The 25,638-nt window shown below is 38.2% G+C and overlaps 1 long non-coding RNA gene across 1 annotated transcript in view; it reads right to left on the minus strand.

Moving 5' to 3' along the window:
- Positions 1 to 7,339, minus strand: part of LOC116274535 — a 32,346-nt gene extending 25,007 nt beyond the window's left edge. Inside the window, exon 1 of the long non-coding RNA XR_004183281.1 lies at positions 7,251 to 7,339. This is a non-coding gene — a long non-coding RNA (uncharacterized LOC116274535). The remainder of the gene's footprint in view (positions 1 to 7,250) is intronic.
- Positions 7,340 to 25,638: the final 18,299 nt, after the last annotated feature.

Consider the following 25,638-nt stretch of genomic DNA (forward strand, 5'->3'; position numbering starts at 1 on the left):
TGAGCAAGTAGATTATTGAGAGTTTTCACAGCTGGAAAGGTATGGACAGGAAAAGGATGAGAATAAATGGTAGTGTGTTAGAGTGGAACTGACTGTCCTTGGTGAGATTGAGAATGAAGTCGTGGTTTTGATAGGTAAATGTGTGCACATAGAAACATATATATTTGTGTATATGAGTGTGTATATTTTTCCCCCTTGCTCTGCCTGCTAAAAAGCCTTAGGAACAGGTCTAGCAAGTCCCAGGGCTTTGGAGCCTGCCTTCCTGCAGCAGCCCAGGGTGGGGACGGCAGCATGGGTGTGTAAGCACCGGGCCCGGGGGACCCCAGCATTAAAACGTCAACATAGGTCTCCAGAGCTGAGCTCAGCCCAGGAGGGATGAGGCTGCTAGCAAGGCAGCCCGATGTGTTGGGCCACTTGGATCTGCACAATGAGGAAGAACAGCAGTGGCCATCATGACAGGAGCCACAGGGCTCTCCCTTTATGACCCAGGCTGCATGAGCCCCAGGGTAAAAGCCCATTGAAGAAGAGAAAGTCACCAAAGTTCACTAAATAAACCAAAGTTGGTTTTTCTCAAATTTAGTCACGGAAGCTTCAAGCCAGGTTTAATCTGATGTAGAAAAAAAAAAAAATTGAATGGGATCCCCCAGTAACAATATGTACACTCATATCTTGGTTTCCAGATAACATTTCCTTCTGAGAGAAGTCTTAGCCCCCTGGAGAAAGGATTTATTTCAGTTCTAGGAACTGGGACATTTTAAAAAAACGATATAGGATAGTTCTGCCTATTTACAGGGTACATGTGATATTCTGATCGTCAGAAAGTGAGAATGTAATAAAAAATAATAATATGTCAAAAATGAAAAAAGTTTCAGGATGATGGGGTTCACTCTGGATTAAGAAAAACTTGAACATTGAAATAAGCCATGAGTAACGAGTATAATCCATTGAATACAATGAGAAAAAGAGGAAAAAAAAGTTAACATTTGCTAAGTTGAAGTAAATGGCAGTTGAGAATTTTTTATCTTATTCTCAGAACTTGTCTTTAGGTTTGATATTTTATTAAAACAAAATTCTTTAAAAAAGTATCTCACAAGATATACACAGAGGATAGAAAAGCATGCATGCAAGAGCAATGGAGGTCATTTCAACCAAAACTGAGAAATGGACATTTAAGGCTCTAAGTCCCTCTCACAAGGTTTTATTTTCTTGTTATTACAGTCCTATCCCAACAGACAACCAATGACATAAGGCTTCTTGTGAGATTCTTCTTATTGCTCAATAATGGGTACAAAGCTTAGTGTGTACAGTAGAAAATAGGTACTAAAAAACTACTGCCATATTCCCATTCTGGGTGAGATGGAATGAGTGTGCTTCACACTTGATCTCCCAGTGAATGCAGTCATAAAACCTGGATCGTATGCAGCCTGGAGAAACTCTTTGAAGATTGTAATGTAAATACCAGCAAGCAAATTGCAGAAGAACATCAGACTTTGAAGCCATTAAACTGTAAATGAGCTTACCATTTTCTTTCTCCTTCTTTCTGCCCCTCTCTTTCTATCTCTTTCTGTCTCTAATATCTCCCACCTGAACTCAACACAGCCTGAAACTCAGAGGCGAGCACTGTGGCACAGAGTTTCAGAGAAGACCTCCTGTTTTGGCTCAGGATTGGCAGAGGCAACTCAACACTCAAAGGAGTGCTGAAAATCAGTGAAATTAATACGGTTATTTGAAATAATAAATAAAGTCTTTTTGTTCTAACTGAGAAGAGAAGGCACATTACTAATATCAGGAATGAAAGGACAATGTCACTACAGACAAAGCAGACAATGAAAGACCCATCACACTCAATCTATGGGCCACCTACTCATTTTCCTCTTTCATACATTTAATGGTTTACTTTTGCTGACTCAGCTTCAAGTAATAAGAACACTGTGAGCGCCTCTGCACATATAAATTTGACAACTTTGATAAAATGAACCAGTTTCTCAAAAAAACACAAACTTCACAAACTTGGCAGGGCATGGTGGTTCACACCTGTAATCCCGGCACTGTGGGGAGCAGAGATGGGTGGATCACTTGAGCCCAGGAGTTGGAGAACAGCCTGGTCAATATGATGAAACCCCATCTCTACTAAAAATACAAAAATTAGCCTGACGTGGTGGTGTGCACCTGTAGTCCCAGATACTCAGGAGGCTGAGACCAGGGAATCACCTGAACCCGGGAATTGGAGATTGCAGTGAGTTGAGATTACACCACTGCACTCTAGCCTGGGTGACAGTGAGTGAGACTTTGTCTAAAAAATAAACAAACAGAAAACCCCACGAATTACCAAAATTTACTCAAGTTATATCAAATTACAAATGTTTTCTCTGTTAAAGACACTGTTTAGAATAAAAAGACAAGCTATAGGGTTGGAGGAAATATTTGCCAGTCACATATCTGATGAAGTACTGTATTTGTATCCAGAATGTGTAATTAAAATTCATCATTGTTCCTGTAATGATTTTGTCTTTAATATTGATCATCTGCATATACTAAGCAGAAAAACACAGCACCATCATCTAACAAGGATTCTCCCTGCATGCCTTTCCTCCCTGGGGATTCTAGGTTGCTATGTGGACTCTCCTTTTCCTCCAATAGCATATGGTGCTTAGTGAGGTGCATTCATCCCTAACGTGGAATTTTTAGAATGGATTACCATGAATAAAATGAAGCAAAATTGGTAAGGGCACAAAAGAAGAAGCACCTACCAGTCAATTTCCAGCAGTCTTAAAAAGGGAAATAAGAGACAGCGGTACGTTTTCCTTTCAACATTTGACCTGTAGCCTGATCATTCTAAATTTCCCTTATTGTTTATTTTTGTTAATCATTCATGAATCTGTAGAAATTTATCCTGAGTATTGTTTTTTCTGTTATGTTAAATATAACTAGTGACTTAAAATGCACCACCAGATGACTTTAACAAAATTCCTATTATCTGATGACCATTGTTGGGGGGAGGGGGAGAAAGGGGAGATGATCTTTGCTTATAATGATGAAAACTGTGCTTTGCAAAGCACAATTCCTGTGACTCTAGAGGCAGACAAAACTCAAATTGGATGTGAATGCATAGGTGGATGGATGTTCAAATGACAAGGTAGAATGTAAGAAGATAAATGACCCAAGGTTACAGCCATGGTAATGTTTAAAAACAACTCAAAATCTGCCTCGGGGAAAAACCACCAGTTTCTCTGATGGCAAGCACATTTCAGAGCTTATGCCAGCCTATTGTATTTCAATGTTGATATGCCCTTTTTCAAATGCATGAGCTGATGTAAGGTAAATGTTACTGTTTTACAGAAGATAAATGACAGAGGAAAAAAAATCACATCAATGGAAAAAACATCTGCCTCTTAGTCCTAATTCTTCTTAACGTCAGGAACTTTAATTTATTTGATGGGGTCTTGCTCTATAATATATGAATTCTGGGAAAATGTTTTATATTTATTTATCCTGATTTGCCAGGAAAAGTTCTTGGTATCTTTAGTCTAATTTAATTTTCAATATGTCCTATTCACCCTCAAAAATGCCCTATTTGGGACAATTAATTACACCATTACCCTAACTATGAACTCATCGTGGTCTAATCTTATAAAAGTTCTGACCAGGATTCTTCAAAAATGCTGCCTCTAGACTTCAAGAGCATAAACAATCTATCTCCACCTTCAAGACACCATACTTCCTCATTATCGGGAACTGCAATAGCTGCCACCGGCAGAGTCGATCTCACTGACTCACAGTAATTAAAAACCATGGCCTTTTAAGGGGAATGCCAGGACTTAGAACCTCATTTTGTCACTCACCTGCTGTATAACCTTGGACAAGTTATTAACATTATATATCTCATTTTCCTGATCTTTAAAAAGGAATAATAACAGAACCTGCCTTGTGGGATTGCTGTGACGATTAAATGAATTAACATATGTAAAGCACTTTAAAAAGATTGGTGCCTATTAAGCAGAATATTTAAGTGATCTTACCTTAAATTAAATCCTCTTACTTAGCCTTATCATATTGAGACAGACTTTCAGCATCTTTCCTTTTTCTTCACATTATCATGAAAACATAATTACAATAAAACATAGTTACTGACTTGCTGCAGATTTTCCACTGCACGTTCAATCAATGGTCCACCTACTCATTTTTCTCTCTCTTACATTCAATACTTTTTCTGACTCAGCTTCATATTTTCTCATTTTTCTATGTATTTTATGTATATCTAATACACCTCTGTGTTTTTCTAGGCATTGCAATAATAATTGGATATCTTCTGGACGTTACTCTTAAAGGTCAAAATATTTTGTGTCTTAACACAATAAAATGTGACAGAATTGACTGAAAAGAAACACCTTCACATTTCTAAGATTATTAAGCAGTTTTGATACATAATACCAAATATGAATTTCACAAAAAGGTGTTGTGTTCATAAAGAAACAGAAATAAGACAAACATGTGGAGTGTGCAAGTATAGATTTTAGTTAAATAGAAGAAAGACATTTCTAGGAGTCAAAAGTTTCAAATATGTTCTGATCTTATAAGCAACAAAATTCCCAGCATGGGATGTACTCAAATCCTTTGGTGGGAGTGGATGGATAGCAATAATAGGCTAGGTGGTTTGGCCAATCAGTAATTTTCAAGTTCTTTTCCCTCTGATATTTTTACATTTTCAAATACAAATAAATGGGACTTTGAAAATATTTTTAACTAGTGTGAAGACCATTATTTCAATGGAAAGTTATCTGCTTTGAAATCAATTCTTTAAATTCAGCTTTTGAATTTCAGCTTCCTAAGATAGAATTTGAACTGTACCTCTTCATTTTAAGCACAACAGTAAACTTATATTCTTTGATTCCTCTCCTCTGCTCTCCCAGAAAGAAAGGTTTAATCAGAATGGCATTAAAGGGCACAGTTCTGCTTTGATTTTATATAATCATTCTCTTTTTTATATACATAACTTGAAGGGATGTGCTAATTATTGACGAGCTGAAGAGGAGAATAAATGATTATTTTGAATTGCAGTGGTCCAAAGACCAAGTGTAAAGCAGAGGTACTAGTTAATGTCCTTTCATGAGTCATACTGAGTAGCCTTTTAGTCTGAAAGATGTAAGCATCAGGGGCATTTGTATCTGTGTAGGAAAGCTCAATAGTGACAGCCTGAATCCAACTGTCTGCTCCTGGAATCACTTCTCAAATTGGCTGCTCTACACTGTAAAAGTAACTGGATCCAAGTTACATAAACTTGACTCTCTGTGTTTATAGGTTTCAGCTATTGCGGGATGTATTAGACTGTTCTTGCATTTTTATAAAGAAATACTTGAGACTAGGTAATTTATAAAGAAAATAGGTTTAATTGGCTCACACTTCTACAAGATTTACAGGAAACATGGTGCCGGCATCCTCTCAGCTTCTGGGGAGGCCTCAGGAAGTTTATAATCATCATAGAATGCAAAAGGGGAGCAGGTGTGCCACATGGCGAAAGCAGGAGCAAGAGAGTGAGTGTGGAGGGGAGGTCCCACACACTGTTACATGATCAGATCTCTTGAGAACTCACTATCACAAAGAGAGTGGAAGGGATTCTGTGAGGGATCCACCCCCATGATCCAAACACCTCCCACCAGGCCCACCTCCAGCAATGGGGATAACAATTCAACATGAGAGCTGGTCAGGGCCAAATATACAGACCATATCACAGGTACTGTCAAGATTCATGAGTGTTTCCTTGTTCTCTTTTACTCTTTACATGCCCCATACATGTTAAGGGATGGAAAACAGAATCAAGTTTGATAAACTCAAAAGACAGTGTCTCTTCAAAACAAAACAAAACTAACAAAACAAAACCCTTTTTCACTATGAGTCACAATTTTTGAAACATGCCAAGAGGCTTTTCCAGAATGAAAAAAAGGAAACAGGATAAGCTATGGATTTATGCCTGACCAATGGGAGCTACCTCAATGGGCCAAGAAAGCAGAAGGAAAGAGGCAGTTGAAAGATAATCAGGCAAACACATTTACATGACTGACCTATCTGAGAAGTGCTCTGGGGAAGATGGGCAAAGCAGTTGACACAGAGCCTTGAAATGAATGGCCCAGTTGTTGCAGTGGCAGAGGGCACAGATGGGGCGCTATGAGATACGCATAATAAGTTGTGTTAAATTGTATGAAAAACTAAGCATAATCAATCATCATTCTTGAAAGAAAATTCAGTGAGGATGATTACAAATTAGTAATCCACTTATGTCCAGCTCAGATCTCTTTACTGAGGTGCAGTCCCATAAATCAATCTTCAATTACAAATCTCCACCTGAATGCTCCGTAAGCATGTTACCATGTCCAAATTGCTCTTCAGTCTCTTTCTCCCCACCTCGCCCACTCCACTGCAAACCTTCCTTCTTTTTCTACCATTGGCGGATCCTTTCAAACCTTTCATCCAAGCAAGAGGTCTAGGCATCATTTTCTAGCCCTTCTTTTTAAAGCTTATTCTTCTATAACCCATAAGCAAATAAACCCTGTTAATGCCATTGCAGTTTTTCCACTCATTGTCTATCAACATTTCTGTTGCCTCAGTTCAGATCCATGACATTGTCTCCAACTCTACCTCCCACCTTCAAAAGATAGCTTTCTTTTTCTTTTTTTGAGATGGAGTTTCACTCTTGTTGCCCAGGCTGCAGTGCAATAGCGCTATATCAGCTCACCTCCACCTCCACCTCCCGGGTTCAAGCCATTCTCCTGCCTCAGTCTCCCGAGTAGCTGGGATTACAGGTGCCTGCCACCACACCCAGATAATTTTTTTCGTATTTTTAGTGGAGACAGGGTTTCACCATGTTAGCCAGGTTGGTCTTGAACTCCTGACCTCAGGAGATCTGCCTGCCTCGGCCTCCCAAAGTGCTGGGATTACAGGCATGAGCCACCACCCCTGGCCTAAAATAGCTTCCTAAATGAGAAGGTGATTGCATTATTTTCATTCTTTGCATTCTTTAGTGACTCTATTTCCCAGAGACACAGTCAACATTTTTAAGAATGACATTCAATGCCCTCTACTTTCCTACCTTACCTACTGCCAGGTCCCAATGATACTGTAGTTAAGAAGAAATTACTCAGGCAGATAGTGAGGGTAGGAAGTCCTCAGTAAAGTTTTCTTTTTAATGAAAAGCAGCCCCAAATTATTCTCCTTCTAACAAAGAGCACCCTGTAAAATCGAGCTGCAGAACGTACATGCTGACAGTTATGCCAATCATGTTCAAGATGGCGGCTCCATCTTCCCTTCTCTTCGTCAGCCAAGTGTATAATAAGGAGAAGACAAGATGGCCCCGTCAACTGGAAAGCTCATTTGCATAATAAGATTAGGGTGGGGTCCCCAGCCTTTTCTGCGCATCATGTAAACGTCATACCTGATCGAATCAATCTGTGAGCCATATGTAAATCAGACACCGCCTCCCCAAGCCAGACTAAAAAATCCAGCACATTCACAGCCGACCAGACTTTTTCCTCTCTGCTGTTTTCCTTTCTCTTTTTTTTCTCTTTCTTTCGACTATTAAACCTCCACTCCTAAACTCCTCGTGTGTGTCCCTGTCCTAAATCTGCCTGGTGCCAGGAGATGAACCCCAGGTTTGTACCCCAGACAACGTAGCCACTTCACCATCATGCATGGCGCGGAGCTTCTGTCTTAAAGCAAATAGTCTGTTTCTAAACATTCTATGCTCCTTCCCACTCTGTGCTTTGATAAAGGGTCATTCCTTTTGTGTTTTGTGTGCTCTTCTCATCGTTCACCCTCTGTGAACTCTCCCCTAACTTGGGCAGCTTAAAGCAGGCTGTCCATTCACACCCCCATCGCGCTGCCATGACTGCGAGCACACTTGATAAGATGTTATTTGTTTATGTGTCCATCTTTCTATTTGTCTATAAGCTTTTTGAAAGGAGGGAGGATGTCTCACTCATATATCAAGCCCTAGCTCCTAGTACAGAATTTAATATATCAAGGGGCTTTAATAATGGACTGGACAATTAAGTTGATGAATAGATTACTATACTTTAAGCAGCTTTGAGTAAAGATTATGTTTCTGGCTAGGTTTGTGAGTGGAATAGGATCTGTAGCCACACTGAGAGTCACCTCTTTCATAGGCACCTTGCGTGGGAGAAAGGAAGGAGTGGGGATGCCCAGTTCAGTGGGCGTCCTCCTCAGCGTGTGGAAACCCGCCGTGCTCTGTGGGAGGGACAGGTGGGTCCAGCTTGACATTTGCAACTCAGGAGAGATGCGGAGGAGAAAAACTATTAATTGACCCAGTGTGTCTAATTAACTGAATAATAGTAGGATGTCCAAAATGTCTTCATCCACAGAATGGTGGGCATGTTGCTTTTAGACATGTTCCTTGGGGATTATTTGTTGGGAAATAAATGTGAATTCTTGGGCTACCATACTCAGGAGACTTTCAGATGAAGAGAACCCCTTCCAAGACATTGTCAACATTCAGCAGACAGGACAGAGATAGCTCCACTGCAGTTTGGAGATATGACCAGAAAGAAATATCTCCAAAGATAGTTGTATGTGCTTTTTTCAGAAAAAAAACAAAAACAAACAAACAAACAAAAAAAAAACTTCTTTGTGTGTTTGAAACTGGATGATAAAATTTTAATTAATTTCTGTCAAAACTTAAGTACCCTGTATATTTTTTATCATAGATCAAAGTATTGGTAAAAATGCAGAAATTAGACACCCGATCTCATCTTTTAATAAAATATACATGACCAAATATCAGAATTAGGCACATATCATCCATTTATATATCTATTCACTTATGAATTGGCAAAAAACACAGAGAACATTGGCATGCTTTTGTTTTTCTGTCTCTGACATTCACTAATCCTTTAATCACACAACATTTGTTCAACTTCTCAGAGTGTATCTCCTCACCAGGATAGATTGAGGATTAACCTGATGAGTGGATATATAAGTAGCATAATCCAGTTTCTGGATTATATCAGAAAGTCAATAAATGGAATTTTTGGTTTATTATTTTCATTTTTCTTCTTTTCATTTAATGAATCACTTTTTTTTTTTTTTTTTTTTTTTGAGACGGAGTCTGGCTCTGTCGCCCAGGCTGGAGTGCAGTGGCCAGATCTCCGCTCACTGCAAGCTCCGCCTCCCGGGTTCACGCAATTCTCCTGCCTCAGCCTCCCGAGCAGCTGGGACTACAGGCGCCCGCCACCTCGCCCGGCTTATTTTTTCGTATTTTTAGTAGAGACGGGGTTTCACCGTGTTAGCCAGGATGGTCTCGATCTCCTGACCTCGTGATCCGCCCGTCTCGGCCTCCCAAAGTGCTGGGTTTACAGGTTTGAGCCACCGCGCCCGGCCATGAATGACTTTTTAAGAGCCGCAGGCTACACACTTTAGGAGTTTAAAGATAATTCAGCCACGTCCACTATCCTGGGAGAGTCCAGAGTCTGAGGGCAACAAGTGGACATGCCAACAGAAAAGTGTGATGATGGAAGCCATACAGGTAAACAGGACACAGTGTGGTGACATCTGCACTAATTTTCTTTTTAAAGAAGAAAATACTTAACTTGTGAACAAAAAGGGAAAAGTTCCATGCCAGAGGGACAGGTCAGAGGAAGCTCATGGTACACTTGAATACAAGCAGTTCGGTACAGTGGATTTCTCAAACCCAAACTACGGTGAGGAGGGACAGACAGGTGCAGGCAAGTCATGGAGACCTGCAAACCCAGCCCAAGAGAGCAGGCCCATGAACTCACAATACTTTTTATTGAGGAAATCATTTTGATAGAAATCTTTTCAAACATATTTTCCACAGCATATTTTTATTTATTCATTTAAAAATTTAAACCATTTTATTTAGTGACCGTTTTTACATAAAATTATACATTCATACAATAATCTATTGTGTGATTTATAGAAATAAAACAAAATGGAATTTGTTTAAAAGGCAAAGTGAACAATATTTCAATATACTCTTGAATATATTATGCTTACTAATTGTACAAAATCCATTAGTATTATTAGCATTATTATTATTATATTCTGTCACAGCATGATTGAACACATTATACTTTAAAATCTTGCTGTAACACTTTGTAATGTAGCAAATTGAAGGTTTTATTCTAAGTTTGCTTTATTTCATTGATTAAAATTAGTGGCTGTCATATCTAAAGAAGAAACCTCACAGTAATATGCAGCTATAAATGGAAGACATATGTGGTTGACTCTGTGTATTACCATATTTATACTTTAAGATGCACATCATTATTTGGTTCTATATTTTAACACCTATAAAATTGGTACATACCTTTCCCTTTGCTATTTAATTCAATTAAGTGTGATATTCCAAAGACATACCATCTCTTTCACCAATTACACAAACTTTTGATACAATTTAGCTAGTAAAATAATTTACTAGTGATAGTAAATAGTTATAACACTATTCTGACACTACTTCATTGCAACCTAGGCAAAATGGTTTACTTTTTAATAGTTTTGTCAACTTTTACTTTACATTCAGAGGGTACATGTGAAGGTTTATGCAAGGGTATATTGCACGATGCTGAGGTTTGGGATATGATTGAACCTGCCACCCAGGTAGTGAGCACAGTAATCCACCGCTAGTTTTTCAACCCTTGTTCTCTGTCTCCCTCCCTCCCGACCCCTTGTATCCCCCAGTGTCTATTGTTATTATCTTTTTGTCCATGAGTACCCAACGTTTAGCTCCCACTTATAAGTGAGAATATGTGGTTACATGGTTTTCTGTTTCTATGCTAATTTGCTTAGAATAATGACTTCCAGCTGCATCCATGTTGCTGCAAAGAACATGATTTTATTTTTCATGGCTGCATAGTATTCCATGGTATATATGCACACATTTTCTTTATCCTATCCACTGTTGATGGTAATGGGATTGTTGAGTCCAGTGGTAGTTCTACTTTTAGTTCTTTGAGAAACCTCTAAGCCGCTTTCCACAGTAGCTGAACTAGTTTATGTTCCCACCAAGAGTGTATAAGTGTTCCCTTTTCTCCATAGCCACACCAACATCTGTTATTTTTTTACTTTTTACTAATAATAATTCTGATTGGTGTGAGATGGTATCTCATTGTGGTTTTGATTTCATTTCTCTAATGATTAGTGATGTTAAGCATTTTTTTTCATACGCTCGTTGGCCACATGTATGTCTTCTTTTGAGAAATGTCTGTTCGTGTTCCTTGCCCACTTTTTGACGGGTTTGTTTATTGCTTATTCATTTGTTTATATTCCTTATAGCTCCTTAATAGTAGATATATGTTGAATACATAGTTTGCGAATATATTCTCTCATTCTATAGGTTGTCTGTTTACACTGTTGATAGTTTCTGTTGCTGTGCAGAAGTTCTTTAGTTTAATTTGGTCCCACTTGTTTTTTTGTTCTGTTTTTGTTGTATGCAGCTGCTTTTGAGGACTTAGCCATAAATTCTTTGCCAAGGACAATATAGAAAAGGGTATTTCCTAGGTTTTCTAGAATTTTTATAGTTTGATGTCTTATATTTAAGTCTTTATTTAGTTCATCTTGAATGAATTTTTGTATATTATGATAGATAAGCGTCCAGTTTCAGTCTTCTGCACATGACTAGCCAGGGATCCCAGCAACATTTATTGAATAGAAAATTTTTTTCTCACTGTTTATTTTTGTTGACTTTGTTGAAGATCCAATATTTTTAGGTGTGTAGCTTTATTTCTGGGTTCTCTCTTCGGTTCCATTGGTCTACATGTCTGTTTTTGTACTAGTACCGTGATAATTTGGCTAGTGTAGCTTTGTAGTATATTTTGAAGTTAGGTAATGTCATGTCTCCAGTTTTGCTCTTTTTGCTTAGGTTTGCTTTGGCTGTTTGGGCTCTTTTTGATTCCATATGAATTTTAGAATAGCTTTTCTAATACTGTGAAAAATGATGTTGGTAGTTTGATAGGAATAGCATTGAATCTGTACATTGCTTTGGATAGTATGCACATTTTAACAATATTGATTCTTCTAATCCATGAGCATGGAATATTTTTCTGTTTGTATCCTCTATTATTTCTTTCAACATTGTTGTATAATTCTCCTTTTAGAACTCTTTCACTTCTTGGTTATATGATTCCTAGGTAGCATTTTTTTTGGTGACTATTATAAATCAGAGTGCATTCTCGATTTGGCTCTCAGCTTGAATGTTATTGTTGTATAGAAATGCTACTGATTTTTGTACATTGATTTTGTATCCAGAAACATATGGAAGTCGTTTATCAGTTCCAGGAGATTTTTGGAGAGTCTTTAGGTTTTTTTTTTTTTTTTTTGGTATAAAATTATATCATCAGTGAAGAGAGTTAGCTTGATTTTTACTTTTTCTTGCCGGTTGCTCTGACTAGGACTTCCAGTACTATGTTGAATAAGAGTGGAAAATATTGGGTATCTTTGTCTCATTCCAATTTTCAAGGGAAATGGCTTCAGCATTTTCCTGTTCAGTATGATGTTGGCTGTAGGTTTGTCATAGATGGTTCTTAATATTTTGATATGTTCTTTTGACATCTAGTTTGTTGAGGGTTTTTATCATGAAGGGATGCTGAATTTTATTGAAAGCTTTTTTACATCTATTTAGATGATTGTATGGTGTTCGTTTAAATTCTGTTTATGTGATGCATCACATTCATTGACTTGTGTATGCTGAACTATCTCTGCACTCCAGGAATAAGGCCTACTTGATAATGGTGAATTAAATTTTTGATGTGCTTCTGAATTCAGTTTACTAGTGCTTTCTTGAGGATTTTCACATCTATGTTCATCAAGGTTATCGGCCTGAAGTTTTCTTTTTTCATTATGTCTGCCAGGTTTTGGCATCAGCACGATATTAGCTTCATAAAATGAATTAGAGAGGAATTCCTCTTCCTTGATTGTTTGAAATAGTTTCAATAGGATGGATCTTTGTATGTCTGGTGGAATTCAGCTTTGAATCTATCTGGTCGAGGACCTTTTTGGTTGGTAGGTTTTTTATGTTACTGATTCAACTGTAGAACTCATTATTGGTCTTTTCAGGGTTTCAATTTCTTCCTGGTTCAATTTGAGAGTTGGTGTGTTTCCAGGAATTTATCCACTTTCTCTAGATTTTCTAGCTGATGTTCATACAGGTGTTCACAATAGTCTCTGAGGATCTTTTGTATGTCTGTGGGTCAGTTGTAATATTGCCTTTGTCATTTCTGTTTGTGCTTATTTGAATCTCTTCTCGTTTTTTCTTTGCTAATATACCTAGCAGTCTATCGATCTTGTTTATCCTTTCAAGGAAACAGCTTTTTATTTTGTTGATTTTTTGTATGGATTTTTGGGTCTCAATTTCATTCAGTTCTGCTCTGATTTTAGTTATTTCTTTTATTCTGCTGCCTTTGGGGTTAGTTGGTTCTTGTTTTTCTAGTTCTTCTAGGTGTAATGTTGGATGTTAATTTGAGATTGTTTTCACTTCTTGATGTAGTCATTTAACACTATAAACTTTTCTCTAAACAACTGCTTTTGCACCACTTCATGGGTTTTGGAATGTTCTGTGTCGGTTTTCATTAATTTCAAGGAATTTAAAAATTTCTACCTTAACGTTACTGTTTACCCAAAAGTCATTTGGAAATAGGTTGTTTGATTTCCATGTAATTTTGTTGTTTTGAGATATCTTCTAAGTATTGATTTCTATTTGTATTTCACTGTATTATGAAAGTATGCTTGGAATAGTTTTGATTTTTTTGAATTTGTTGACACTTCACCTTATAGCCGAGCATATGGTCAATCTTAGGGTATGCTTCAAGTGCAGATGAGAAGAATGAATATTCTCTGGTTGTTGGGTGGAGCATTCTATAGATGTCTATTAGGTCTAGTTGATCAAGCGTCAAATTTAAAGCCAGAATATTTTTATGAATTATTTATTTATTTATTTATTTATTTTTGAGACAGAGTCTTGCTCTGTCACCCAGGCTGGAGTGCCGTGGCACAATCTTGGCTCACTTCAAGCTCCGCCTCCCAAGTTCATGCCATTCTCCTGCTTCAGCCTCCGGAGTAGCTGGGACTACAGGTGCCTGCCACCACACCTGGCTAATTTTTTGTATTTTTAGTAGAGACAGGGTTTCACCATGTTGGCTATGATGGTCTCGATCTCCTGACCTCATGGTCCCCCTGCCTCGGCCTCTCAAAGTGCTGGGATTACAGGTATGAGCCACCATGCCTGGCCTTTATAAAATTTTTGCCTTGATGATTTGTCTAGTGCTGTCAGTGGAGTGTTAAAGTCATCCACTATTATTGTGCGGCTGTCCAAGTTTTTTCATAGGTCTAGAAGTACTTGTTTTGTGAATCTTGGTGTGTCAATATTGGGTAAATATATATTTAGGGTAGTTAAGTCTTCTTGTTGAAGATTTTACCATTGTTTAAAGTGCCTTTCTTTGTATTTTGTTTGTTTGCGGTTGTTGATTTAAAGTCTGTTTTATCTGACATCAGATTAGTGACCCCTGTTCTTTTTTTGTTTTCTGTTACCATAAATCTTTCTCCATCCCTTTACATGTAATTACATGTGAAATGGGTCGCTTGAAGAAAAATATGGTAGGGCCTTTTTTTTAATCCAATTTGCTATTCTATGCCTTTAAAGTGGGGGCATTTAGATGGTTTACAAGAGGAGGATGATTCTTATAAGGTGGCATCTGGGCAATAATATGTCCAGGGGGAGGGGTTAACAAGCAAGTTAAAATTCGAATAAAAGTTTTTCTACTTGGGAGAATTTTAAACAAGTTAGAAAATACTGTTTTCAAGTTATTTAGTGTGAAAATATTAGTATTTTTGTAGTTTTCACATGTCATTTGGCAACAAAGCCACATACAATGAAAATATTTCCAAATAACTGTTTACAAAATGCCATTTATTTCTCACATTTTACATAACTTACAGACACATATTAAAAGAAGTTTTTAAAATTTAAAAATGTCTGCTACATATGTGACTGATGGCCCGCATATTATAGCAGAAAAAGTGATGTAATTTCAAAAGAGAAGACAGGATCCTGTAAAAGGAAGATTACTAACTCATCTCTATGTCTCATGCTTCTTCCCAGTAATTTGTAATGAAGAAACCTTTGAACCTTTGCATGGTTGAAATAAAAATATCTTCATGACCTTTTCCTATCATATTACAATGTGAGGTAAGCATAGCAATATATTTAGAAGCCTTGATTTTATTACATTAATATTTTATACTACATTGTGCTCTTCTGTTATCTTCAGCTTCTGTACATCAATACCTTGACTCATGTGACACGGTCTAACTGGCTGTTCACTACATATGTGTGCTATTCTATTAATGAAAATAGTGAGATTAACTATTCAAGCCTCTATAAGAGTTTGTTAATTGCCTTTTTGTGACTGAGTTCTAGCCAATGAATCTGCCGAGAAATGACTTGCTTCACTTCCAGATATGGCTTATGGAAACCGCTCAATCTCAGCATTTCTCTTCTTACTGTGACACTCATGGTAAAACGGAAAATCACATACAGAAAATGGGGTAGGGGGACAAAAGTTGATAGAGACTTCTTTTTGCCACTAGATGGAATAATGTCCCTCCCTTCTAAATGACGTTCACATTCTAATTTTTAGAATCTGTGAATATGTCAGGTTGCATGAGAAAGCAGAGTAAAGGTTGCAGAGGCACTCAAGATTGCTAATTTGCTGATACTGTGGTGTGGAGATTGTCCTGGATTATCTAATTAGATCCAATTTAATCATGAGAGTTATTGTAGCGGAAAACGGAGACAGAAGTGACCGAATCAGAGTGAGTAAGAAAGACTCAACTGGCTACTGATGGCCTTGATGATGGAACAGAGGCCACAAGTCAAGAAATGTAGGCAGCCTTGGGAAGCTAAAAAAGGCATTGACCATTTTCCCTGAAGACTTCAGAGGGAATATAGCCCTGCTGACACAGTGATTTTAGCCCAGTGAGACCTATTTTGGGCTTTTGACTCCTACAACTATAAGCTAACAAATCTGTGTCATTATAAGCTAGTAAGTATGCAATAATTTACTACAGCAGCCGTAGGAATCTAACACAACCACACACTTTGTATCTACTCTCCATTTCTGTATACACCAATACATTTTGGGGGTCATTTTAATACTTTAACTAAATTAGAAAATGACACTTTGTAGTGTGTTTCTGCTTTAGCATAGAACTAAAGTCTTTGGCATTGTCCTAGCAAATCTATGTTTAGCATTGAGCTCAAATGACTTCATAGGTTGGAACCTCAATGAACAATGTGGTGCAGTGGAAGCATATTTGGTTAAGCTGTAGCCTGCAATAACTTGGCAAGTGGACTCTATGCCTGATAAACCTGCAGCCTTAAGTGAAGGGGTGGGAAAGAGCCAGTGCATGCACTTTGACTATTGTTAGGTCCCCTTAGCATAGAATTGTAAAAAAGAAAAAGTTTAGACAAAAATAGATGGCATGCCAAGCAGAGATCAAAGAAAATGAGGGGTCCAAAGATCAAGGGGCTATACACTGGAAAGGTTAACTGTTTCTGGAATCCTATTCATAAGATAAAGACTAAACAAGGCTTTGAGTGACAAAAAAGAAAATCTTAGTTTAAAAAACTGAATCTTATAGCAGAGATTAGAATACGGGTGTGTTATTTCCTTTCAAGTATTTTTTTAGATGCCTTTAAGGTGAATACTATTTAGGATAAAGAGAGACAGAGATAGAGGTGAACAGACAGAGAGAGAGAGAAGGGCAGAAAAAAGTAGATCTGAGGCTATGTTTAGAAAAAAACAAAGCAAAAATAGTAATGACGTTTACTGGTACATAAAATTAATACCAACTACAAGCAAATGAATCAGAAACTCACAAAGTGTTTGAGAAAATTGTGTTGCTAAAGAATCCTCATTCCTGTGGACATGAACTTACAAAAATAATAATAATAATAATAAGATCCTGGAGCCTCTACACAAGTAAGGCAAGCAAAATAATTTATTATTTGAGGTTCAAAACAACTCTGCATCCTCTCTCCACCACCAGGAAGTGGGTTGTGAAAACCTTGCATCCCCAAGTGAGGGTGCCCTCCTTGCTGCCCCTTCAGATGAGACCATGTAGGATAGCTGGCTGAAGGAGAACTTTCCAGGGATGGGTGTCAAGAGGACAATGGACACGAGGGTTCCTTCAGAAGGCAGGATCAGAGTCTTGTCAGGGACCCTTCCCATTCGCAGGACAGTGCCTTTCTCATAACTGCCCCACAGGAAATTATAATTCTGCCAACTGTAAATACCGTAATGCTGTCTCTGATTTATTTTCCTTTTACGATGGAATCTTCATTCAGATTCCTCTCCCTGCTACACCAATGTTTTGGTGTACATTGCTTCACAGGTCATCACACCATGAGGACCTGGTAAGAACGTAAACATAAGTAACTGCGGATGCATGAGGTAGATTAGGATATTGCATAGCTGTTTGCAAAGGCTATACTCTTTTATCTTTTTTTTTTTTTTTGAGACGGAGTCTAGCTCTATTACCCAAGCGATTCTCCTACCTCAGCCTCCTGTGTTTGACCCCCAAAATGACACACTGAGTAGCTGAGATTATAGGCATTCTGGTGCCACTGCATTTATTCTTGTATTTTTAATTGGGGCTGGGGTTTTCAATATATTGGCCAGGATGATCTCAAACTCCTGACCTCAGGTGATCCACCTGCCTTGGCCTCCCAAAGTGCTGGGATGACAGGCATGAGCCACCATACCCAGCCTACTGTTTTATCTTGGTCATCTGCAGTCATGTCCTGACCGCTCTTGCAGTTAGGTATGGATTTGGACTGGGTTTATCAAGAATTGATGCTGCTATCACTTCCATGTTTCTTTCTTTCTTTCTTTCTTTCTTTCTTTCTTTCTTTCTTTCTTTCTTTCTTTCTTTCTTTCTTTCTTTCTTTCTTTCTTTCTTTCTTTCTTTCTTTCTTTCTTTCTTTTTGTCTTGATGCTCTTGAGCACAGAAATCTTAGATGTCACATATGGGAGATGACAGATCCACATGATGGAAACAAACTGGATTCTGTAGTTACTCTACAGAAAGCTGACTGTTGACCAAGAGGACCTATAATGGACTTATAAATGAATTAAAAAACTGATATGATGTAATGGGGTTTGGCCACTGAAATTTTGGTGTTTCTTTGTTATACTCAGCCAGCATTTCTTAAACCAATATATCCTTAAATATGGGAATAAAAACATTTTTTATCTGATGCCATCCTTACAATCTTAGCCTGAAATTATTATCATTTTTTAATCTTTAAATATTTTTTGGTTTCATTTTGGCCAAAGCAGTTGTTCCATGATAAACTAAGATCACATGTGTTTAACATGATTTAATAATTGGAGTATTTTCTTTCTTTTTTATTTTTTTGGCATAGCTTTGATGCTAAGTTTTTATATGTCTTGGTAATCATGCTGAATTTATCCTACTATTAGCAAATAAGTCCAGGGACAAAGTCAATAGGCTCATTGTTAATTAAAGCTGTATGAAGTAATTGTCCATAATTGTGGTTATAAATACATATATTTGTTAAATTTATGAAATTTATTGACATTTCATATACACCAAAAAACTCAAGAGGTTAACATAAACAAAAGTATTAATTTAGTTGTCGAAAAAAGAAGGCAAAAGTAAAAGTTTACTAGAGAAAAATCTTAATTGCAGAATCCCAGTTAAGTAGGTGGAGGAAAATAAAAAGAGTGGTGTCCCAGTTGTCAAGTGAAACAAAAATTTCAGGTAGGAAAGGTTGATCCACTGTCAAATGCCACTGGTGGGGTGAATGAGATGAAGGCTAAGAAACCTTCATATGGTTTTGCAATACGAATCCCATGGGCAACCTTGATGGATGACTCATTTAGGTAGTAAGAGAAAAGCAGAAGGCATTCCACAAAGATATGCAATTAGCATGAGCAGAGGATAAAGTGTATAGGTTTATAGTGTTTAACCTCAAAGAAGAAAGTTGAGAAAATTGCCAATATAAAATATATAACCAATGGAAGGAATTAAGATAATATAATTTCTAATGTGCATGTGGCTCATGAGCACTGGCTTATGCTAGATGCTCTGTGTGGCACACATAGCCCCAAAAGAAGTTGAGTAACATTACCCCCATTTTGCAGATAAGATACTAAGTCCTGAAAGGCTTTGCCCCACACCTGAGGTCTTGGGGCTGTTATTAGTACTGTAGTCAAGTTCCATGCCCTTGTAGTTTCCACTTGCAAGCCCAAGGCCATCATAACATATGATCACATTGTAAAATAAACATTTCTCAGAATCGTATCTTCGTACTTTTCCATTACCCCGAATCAATCACACAAATGTCTGTTGAATTTGGAATATTTAAAGAAGCATTAAGAAACTGGAACTGAGAGAGAAATAAAGCATAGTGATAGACATGCATTAAAATTAAAAAGACTTTTGAAAGATGTAATCTTGGGACAAATAGCAGAAGCTGAAAGTGAGTCTGCAAGTTGATTGGCTTTATCATCAAGGAAAAGAGCACAGAGTTCAGAGAGCTGAAAGGAAGGATGTGAAATCGTGCGGTCTCCCTTGTCCTGACACATCAGACATGCTCCAGAAGAAAGTGGGAAGACCAGGGGTATAACCATGACACCAATAGCATGTGAGAAGGTTAAATGGAGATGATCTAGACATTAGGATTATTCTGTCTTCAGAACTAATAATGGATGTGGAAAAGGTGAAAATGAGTGGGTAGAGTGACTGTTAAAACCATAAAGATTGCCAGTTTTTATAGCTATGGGCAAGAATATGTCAGTGGAGAATTGGTTTCAGTTGCTTTTCTGATGGTTTTTTAGCTCAATATCTTAGAGGCCTACAATGCACAATCTGTTAGCAACTAACAACACTGGATTATTAGTAAATTATCACTAGCTTGGTCCTGGTGGAGGTAGCTACTAGAAGTCAACCTAAGCAAACAACAGGAAACAAGAAACACAGAACAAAATTGTAAGTGATTTCAGAGGATGACTCCAAGGTTCTGGATTTCTAGTCCCCATAGCAAGAGCGAACTCACTTTAGATGAGCTCAGACACTTTGGTTTTACACTCAGGGGAAATAAAAGCCCTACATTAAGCTCTTGATTCTTGGGATGGGGGTTAATTGGATGAGACTAAACAAATTCTATTTAATTTTGGAAGGTGCTAAAAGTTAAACTATAAATAATGTATCTTATGCTGTCTACAGTTAAAACTGTTCACACAAATATTGCTGCTGCAAACTTTTTTTCATCAAATGGATACTGCCCTCTGATGCTGTGTCAACAACTGGGATTTTGTATGAAATTCACATTGAAGTTGAACTTATACCTACAGAGACCTGTCAGTCTCTCCACACTTCATTTCTTGACATTATCCATTTCTGCCCACATTGTTTTTATTTATTAATTTAATTTAATTTAATTTAATTTAATTTGAGACAGGGTCTTGCTCTGTTGCCCAGGCTATGGTGCAGTGGCAGGATCACAGCTCATTGCAGCCTCAACCCCCTGGGCTCAAACGATCTTCCCACCTCAGCATCTCAAGTAGCTGGTACCAAAAGCATGTGCCACTATGCTGGTTAATTAAAAAAAAATTGTAGAGACAGGGCCTCACTATCACTCCCAGGCTAGTCTTGAACTCTTGGGCTCAAGTGATCTCTTTGCCTTGGCTTCCCAAAAGCCTGGGATTACAGGCATGCATCACTGCACCTGGCTGTCTTCGATGGCTCGTTTTCTTCCTATTCCTTTGCATTGCACCATCTGGAATCCCTATATTACTGTAAATAAATTGTCCAACATTGCTGACTCTTAAAAGCATCCCTTTCAGGGAGCAATTCAGCCTGCGGAAACAGAGAGGGTCTGGATTTGCAATTATATATGTGGTGCAATTAACCCCACGTGGTGTGTAATTAACCCCACATGGTGTCTCTTCTCCTCCCACCTTTCCTGCAAAGCCAACATTAACACTATGCACTGTATGTTGCTGCTGTGACTGTAGTGGGCATAGAAAGATGGCAGAGAGCTATTTCACTCTACCTCTTTAAACCTTCAAACATGGCTCATTTTACTTCTTTTTCTTAATGAAAGTATAATCCTTCCCCCGACCCAACCAAATAATTCCCGTAGTTCCCAAGATGGTAGGCTTCTTGTTCTCCTAAGGCCCAATGACTATAAAACGCTTTTATGAGATGATCATTCTTCTACTTCCACTTTTCCCTACCAATTATTATTTCAGTTAAGGGGTGAAATGTATGTGTTGTGTGGTTCATGTCATCCCCACAAAGCACTGTGCTAATAAGTGGTTCCCCCATATGTTGACAATGTTGTAACCTAAAGTCCCATTTTTACCCACGCTGGATCTTGTATCACCACTTGTTACTTTGGTGTCCAAGGTGATAGCATCTAGAAACCTCAACTCACAGCTGCTTAATCCCCCATTTCGGAATCCTTAACTCATCAGACTGCAGTCTAACAGCTCTCCAGGACTGGATGACGTCACAGCTGGATGTGTGGTGGGAACTGGCCCAGAGCAAAACTCTTTCCCACCCTTATTTAACTCACTTCACCCAATCCACTGTCCTTTTTCTTCTCCCACTCTCATTCCTGGCTCTTTTCTTCAGCTTCCGAAGAACTTCAAACACTTGATTTTCTTATTTCTCCCAATCTTTCACTAACATATGAACTTCATTTTTCATTCTGACAAAAATGTGGGCTTAAAGATGAACAACTAGTAAAGTGAGAGATTTTCAAGGCAGGTCAAAGAGAAATAAACATAGAATGTGGGAGAAGGCAAAGAGGAACATGATAGGCATTTTCACCATCTGAAACAATATTAGACAGAAAAAAGAGGTGAACATTGTTTAATAAGCCCCTCCAGAGCACTCCCTAACCACAGTTCAGAGATTTGTTTGCACAGACTGTACAAGTATTTTACAAAGTAGAGAACAATCAATACTATATTTAAAGTATCACTTTCCTTTCCCGAGGACAAGAGTTTGCTTGCTGGTGTGTTTGTTTGCTTGTTTTGACCACTGATGATGATCCTTAGCACTAGAATGGTCCCTGCCCATAGGAGGCAATCAATAAACACATGTTAATGAAAGGATGGGTGGAAGAATGCATGAACATGCTTTCTTAAAGAGTGAAATAAGCTATTGTTCTAGGAACTGTGCGTACATCACCTCTGATCTTTTAGTAGAGTGGCTCAAATGTGCAGCTATTTTGGGTACATCATTAATAATCATGGCAATTTTACTCCTAGAGAAGTCTGTTGCACACGTGGTATGTGTTAAAGCAGAAAACAGTTTGGGAGAGAGAGCTGCTCCAGTGGATAGATCTAGGACCAAAAGATTAAAAATAGTGGAAGATAAGCTCTAATTTGATATAAAGAAGAGCCTTCGAACCATTAAAAAATCTGAGTTTTTTTTTTTTTTTTTTTGGATGTAGAGAGAAAAAAAAAATTAAGCCAGATGGCTGAAAATCAAATATATTAATTTTCATGATAATTAGGTATTAGGTCTTTACAATATAGACTTTTCCTCCAACGATTTCTACTTCCAAAAAGTTGTCCTTGAAGCTGCAGAGGTACTAAAATGTTGGGAGCAGTGGAGTCGGCCAATGATCTCCAAGGCCTCTGGGCTGGACCTGCACTTCGAGCAGTGGAGGGCAGGTCAGTTCAGATCTGCTTTCAAGTGATTCCTCACTTTAACATTTACATCTTGATTCTCATCTCTGCCTTGTCTACAATCTTAATAGGAAACTTAACAAATGGGAAAGAGTCTAAATAAAGTTAATGTGATCAGAGGAAGGTTCAGTTTAGGACCTTCTCCAATTTGACTAGAGAGAATTCTGGAGGGAGCCATAACGGGAAAGCTTAGGTCTTCAGAAGGCAGAGCAGATGAGGTTGGAAGTGAGAAGGGGTCAAGGAAGAAATCTAGCAAGGCTGGAAAACACAACAGATTTCCTTCATAAATTTGCTTGAGATCTAATCAGCAAAGAAACCTCAGGTCCCACAAACAGCAAGGAATTTCCTAAGTTGGAAGAGATCTTTTGTCCACCTAATGCATATTTTATAAATGAACTTATTCAGGCACCAAAAGTGTAAATATATTTCTCAAGTTTACTGGACAATTATATGGAACCCAAGTCATCTTGTATGTTTGTTTGGTCATTTTACATTATTTCTCTGCGTAGGCTGTTGAATAGTTTCTGATTATGTAGTAGATATTTGAATTACCTTATCTGCCTTGGTCAAATTTCATCAAAATATCCAAAGTAGTAATACTATATTTTAGAGCCTTTGACATAAACATTTTAGATGTTTGACCTACCCTTTTTGAAATCCATAATCCTCATGACTCTCAGATCCTGAATATATTAGAGAAAAAGAAACATTTATTTATATAAAAATAGGAAAAAAATGAATGGAAATACTAATGACCATATATGGCAACTGTCAATCATAGAATAATGTGAAGTAGTAATTATCTGTTATAGGTTTATCACTGTCATGGCCCATGACTATTTTCTAAGGTCATCAGTGAAATAGTTTTTGAAATTAATGGAACATCCCCAAGTGTGCAGAACATTTTGTTTGATCATTTGATTGTTTTATCTCATTTAATTCCCATGTCAGACTATGAGGTGGGTGTTGTTATCCCCATATTCCAAAGGAGGCAACCAAGGCTCCCAGAGTATAAGTGACCAGTCCATTGTCACACACACAGACAGCCTGGTGCAAGGATTCCAAGCGTAGCTGATGCTAGTCATGATGCACACTTCTCTAGTAATTTGAACTCCTTCTTTGTGAATTGTGGGAAGTTCCCACCATCCTGAGTACCTGCCCATGAAACTGCTATGAGAGAGTGAGCCTGGGAAGTGTTTTACCTGTTTGCTCACAACTTCAGATTAGGAGTCAGCCCCATTCAGAAAAAGCTTTGAGGATCCTTGCATTCAGTCCTGTTTGTCAACATCATGTTCTCTTTCTATGCAAAAAACCAGGAGGTGCTGGGAACCAACTGTTTGGCTTTAAATGCTCAAAGAGAGAGTCATGTCAAAGGAATATGAAAACAAGTGAGAATTACAGAATTCAGAGATGAGCTGACCCCTCCAGTGGGGAGGCATCTTCAATCATTTCTCCTTTGTTCTTCCCACTCATCACCCTGATTCTCTGGCTCTGCTCTTTTCCTACTGATCTCCTGTTGGTCGCTCCCTATCCTCTTGGTCTCTCTCCCTCTCCTACTCTCTTCCTCATTTTCTCTGAATTACCTTTCCTTTCAGGTGCATTATAGCCGTCGCATCCTACTGAGGCAGGTACCTTTTGAGGAGGGTTGGCAATTCACGCTGGATCCTGTCTCTGCTCAGTTTCTGTAGCATTCCAGCTTCCTGCTTCAAGCTCATCTCTGCATGTTAAGTATGGCTTGAACTTTTCCCCTCTTTCAAAATTGTTGTTTCTTCCAAATGCTCATAAGCACTTCTAACCACTTGCAGTATGTTTTGATTTGCCAGCTGTTTCTTCCTGGCACTCATAGAAGGTTCCAGCCATCTGCTTGCCAAGTAGAAAAAGGGAACGTAAAAATATGCTTTTCCTCCAGCAACACACATACTTTAACCTCTATTTCTAACCTTGCCCTCCAATCCAGCCACTCTGAGATGCAGAGCGTATCTTTATATATCCTTCTCAAAATGGCAAAACGTAACAGTACTCGGTTCCCACATAAAGAAAATAAGCTACAAAGAAACCACACTCTGTAGCCATGGTGTGTGTGTGTGTGTGTGTGTGTGAAGCCAGGAAGGAACTGAGCAGTTGTTAAGCTGCACAGTAAGAACTGGGAGGGAGAGCAATAGTCTTTACTCTGAGATTTGACATTATTCTCTCAGTCTTTGGGATCTGGTTTGGAATATGGGGAAGAGTTAGAGATGAGCTATTGGATTTGTAAGCTCTTTTGAGGCCTCCAAATGCTATAAAGGTAGAACCGTGCACCTTGGAGGTCTAGACTTACATAGTAAATTCTTCTGTTGCTTAATCTTTTTGAATCATCACTTATTTCATCTGGTAAAATAAAGATGACACTGTTTATGTCCAATGCTTGCTAAATGAATTCTGGGAGAAAACATTTTTGTAATATTTGACTGATGATATGAAAGATTTTGCAGAGGGTGAGCTCCAGAAAGGCAATTATCTTAAATAAGAAAATGTGTTCAGAGAAGATTTTAATATCATGAGATATTCAATTGCACTTAACACAGGTATCTATGCACATTCTTCAGTTTTTATGGAATGCAGAATCTCTTTGAGGAGCATCGGAACATCTCTTCAATTGTTACTCAGAGATGGACCTATTTAATGGGTATTCAGGCCCTCAGCACAGTGGATGCCTCAACCTCAAAATACATCCTGCAGATGACAGTAAATTGCAGTCCTTGTTTGGGTTGGCACTGTCCTTAGACCTGGGCCCTGTGCTGCAGAAGGCCCAGAGCCACCTTTCCATGGCTGTACCCTTCCCCTAGGGGGATGCAGCAGCAATGCCAAGGAGACACGCTGTCCCCACCATTCTAGGTCACGCTATGAG

Source organism: Papio anubis, chromosome 4 (assembly GCF_008728515.1).
Source record: "Papio anubis isolate 15944 chromosome 4, Panubis1.0, whole genome shotgun sequence".
In the NCBI taxonomy this organism is placed as follows: Eukaryota; Metazoa; Chordata; class Mammalia; order Primates; family Cercopithecidae; genus Papio; species Papio anubis.